The sequence below is a fragment of the Helianthus annuus genome, chromosome 2 (genome assembly GCF_002127325.2).
Source record: "Helianthus annuus cultivar XRQ/B chromosome 2, HanXRQr2.0-SUNRISE, whole genome shotgun sequence".
In the NCBI taxonomy this organism is placed as follows: domain Eukaryota; kingdom Viridiplantae; phylum Streptophyta; class Magnoliopsida; order Asterales; family Asteraceae; genus Helianthus; species Helianthus annuus.
The window spans coordinates 65,096,866-65,100,027 of NC_035434.2; the positions used below are offsets into that span (position 1 = coordinate 65,096,866).

General features: G+C 31.6%; 1 long non-coding RNA gene across 1 annotated transcript; it reads left to right on the forward strand.

The window, feature by feature from the left end:
* The first annotated feature begins 1,837 nt into the window (after nucleotides 1-1,837).
* Nucleotides 1,838-2,537, forward strand: LOC110904363. The gene is made up of 2 exons (XR_002572494.2): nucleotides 1,838-2,099; nucleotides 2,180-2,537. It is a non-coding gene; the product is annotated as an uncharacterized LOC110904363 (long non-coding RNA).
* Nucleotides 2,538-3,162: the final 625 nt, after the last annotated feature.

Consider the following 3,162-nt stretch of genomic DNA (forward strand, 5'->3'; position numbering starts at 1 on the left):
TGATTTAGAAACCGATTTCTTGTTCATAATGGCCTTTACCTGAATAAAAACACCATAAAATCGAATTCCAAATCCTTTTTAATTAGTTTTGTCTTGTTAAATCCGACTTAAATATTAAACACCAATTCCTTTAACTAACAAAACATGAATTTTATAAGTTAAGAAAATCTCAATTCAAATTTCTTTTCTAGACAATAGTGCGTAATTACATTTATATATGTTGCGCAACTACTTTACCTTAAGCATAATATTTTTTTAAAAAAATATATATACATACATATATATATATATATATATATTAAACATTAAACAATTTTAAATATATAAAAATTATATAAAAGAATTATTTTCTATTTCAGTCTCTAAGGGCATTATGGTCAATTAACCCAAACTTAAAAGAAAAAACCAAACCAAGTTAGCTAGTTGGATGAAAAGCGTTAAAAAATGCAAACCTCATATCTAGATTTGTTATAAATTAGATTTTTGAACTATACTAGCTAAAAAGGACAAAATTCAAGGACGAAAACCGAAATTTACTCTTTAAATTATATCTATTATATATAGTAAATGAAAAAATTTGGGCTGATGTGGCATGTTAATAGATCCTCAATGCCATTTTCCCGCTCAAAATTCCGGGTTAAAATTATTTTTATGGATATCGCGTGTCTTGCTCCAAACCCGTTTGTTGACCCGTGTATATAAACCATCTGATAAACCTAAATACCTAAATCCCCCATTCGTCTTCCTAACCTGTCTGAGTCTTCTTCTCTTTTCCTTAATCTATGCAGCTAAACATGTGTGAAATGTTCTTCCCTAGAATTTGCATAATTTAAAGACTTTTTTTACTGAGTGCTTTAATAACGGAAGCTAATGGTGTTTACGAAATGTCGTGTAAGAATTTGGATGAAAAGGAACGGTTGTTACCTTTAGAAGCATCCGAAGTGTACATGGAAATATCAACGCAATATGAACAGATGAATGAATTCGAGACTGCAATTTCTTTATTAGAGAAAGCACGTAGTATACTTGAAAAGATACCAAATGAACAACATTCGGTTGGTAGTATTCGGCTTTTGCATTGGCTCTGGATATTATTGACACTTCACTCAGTCCTAATCGTGTTAATAACTTCATAACCCATTAAAAAGTGTATCAATATTTATGTTTCAGGGTTTTGGCTTCACTTACACACAATATTGGCTTTTCTTATACACAACTGACATGTCGATGTGAGTTCTTAATGGCAATAGGTGAATTTTTATAAGTTTTTGGAATTGTATGCTTTGTAAAGTTTGGTTGAGAAAATTGGAAGATTGTATTTTGTGGAAATTCATATATAAAGATTTTTATTTTGTTGTCATTTAACTATAAACAGTCTTTTTGTGTTTAAGACTTTAACTTATTATATTCAATTGTTTTATTAGTTATTAAATATTTAATACAAATTAAATTATAAACATAAATCATAAGCAATCAATAAGTTTATAAGTTTTATTAACGTTCAAAACCCGTGACTAAGTTTATGAAAAGTTTATAAGTATTTTATAGGTAAGCCATTTAATATGTCATACTTTTTATATGATTTCAATTATATATTAATCATAAATAATTTTTAATATTAGTAACTTTCTCGAGTACGGGAATCAATCCCGAGTGATAAGCTAGTATTGTATGTGATAAATGATAAACTGAAAAAAAAAAATAATAAAAACGATGACTAGCGTCATTACACGTGTAGATCCTTTACTCTCCATCCTATACCCAAATTGTTGGGTCACATTTTCTTTCCGAAAAGTCTATTTTCTGACCGAAATACCCTTTGTCCTCATCCCAAACACCCAAATCTTGTCAGTCATTGAAGCCCTCAACCGTAAAACCACACAAAAAAGTAGACCGTAACAAACTGTGCTATAAGGATGTGTCACCAATTCACCATCACAGCCATGCCTGTATATGTAACAATAGCAATATCGTCCTCTCAACCTTTTTATAATACTTAAACCAAAGGTTAGAGAGAATGAGAAAAAGAGGGTGTCAAAAGGAGCGGAGAATAGGAGATGCCAATGTACGTTAATGGTGGATTCTCATATTTCTCATTTGTAGGTTAAATATACATGCTAACATTGTATAATTGTGGTTTGATGTTTTGTGTGGTTTTAATCTTCTCTTTTTTTGGTAGAGGATCGCTGGATGCAGCGGTTCATCGATCTGTTCCTTAATCCCAATGATTGAGAGCGGTCGGGAACAAGAATGGGTCGATAAACCTCTGCATCCAGCGATCTCAACTGTTTGTTTTTTTAGTTGTGTTGGTTGCAGGTTTACGGTTGGATTTGTTGTTGTTGAAGTGTTGTGTCTCAGTACTAATGGTTTTGGGCATATCATCAATATGTGTACGACAAAAGTTTGTTGTAGGATTGGGTTTCAAGTTGAATTATCAACTCAAACTCAAACACCATTTGTCTATTTATTTGTGTAAAAACATCAACTCTAGTTCATAGACACTTAACCGTGTAATCAAGCACGACATATTTAACTCATTTTATCTGAACGTATCAAGTGTCAAGTGGGTTGACGGCAGGGCCGGACTTAGAATGTTAGTAGGGGTAGCACGGGCTACCCCTCAACTCCGTTTTCGTAGTGTAAAAATACTCCTTAACTCCGTTTTCGTAGTGTAAAAATACCCCTTAACTTCGTCTGTGTTATACAAAGGATACCCCTGGTCTAAAAACTAATTAATTGGGATACCCCTAAATTTTTGGGCTAGTTCCGCCGCTGGTTGACGGGTAGTAATCTAGTTGTAAGCTTGTTAATTGTATTGGTCGCTGCGCTTGTAAAAATGTATATCATAAATGAGTTAGCTACATGTTTAATTAAACGAATTAAGCAGGTCAACCCAAACGATTAACTAAGTAAGTTAAACCGAAAATGACATGTTTATTAATCGAGTTACATAATAATGTGATCTAGAGTCTAGATGAATCGTTATCATTTTTTATTTTATGCAGTACGTTTATTTGTTTGAATTTTATGCAGTTCTTTTATTTGTTTGAATTTTATGCATTATTACAAACCGATTATATCGATTTACCTTTCTGCGATTACAATAGTACAACTGTTAAATTGATTAAAATTGTAAACTGCTTTTTCTATAGTAATAAACAA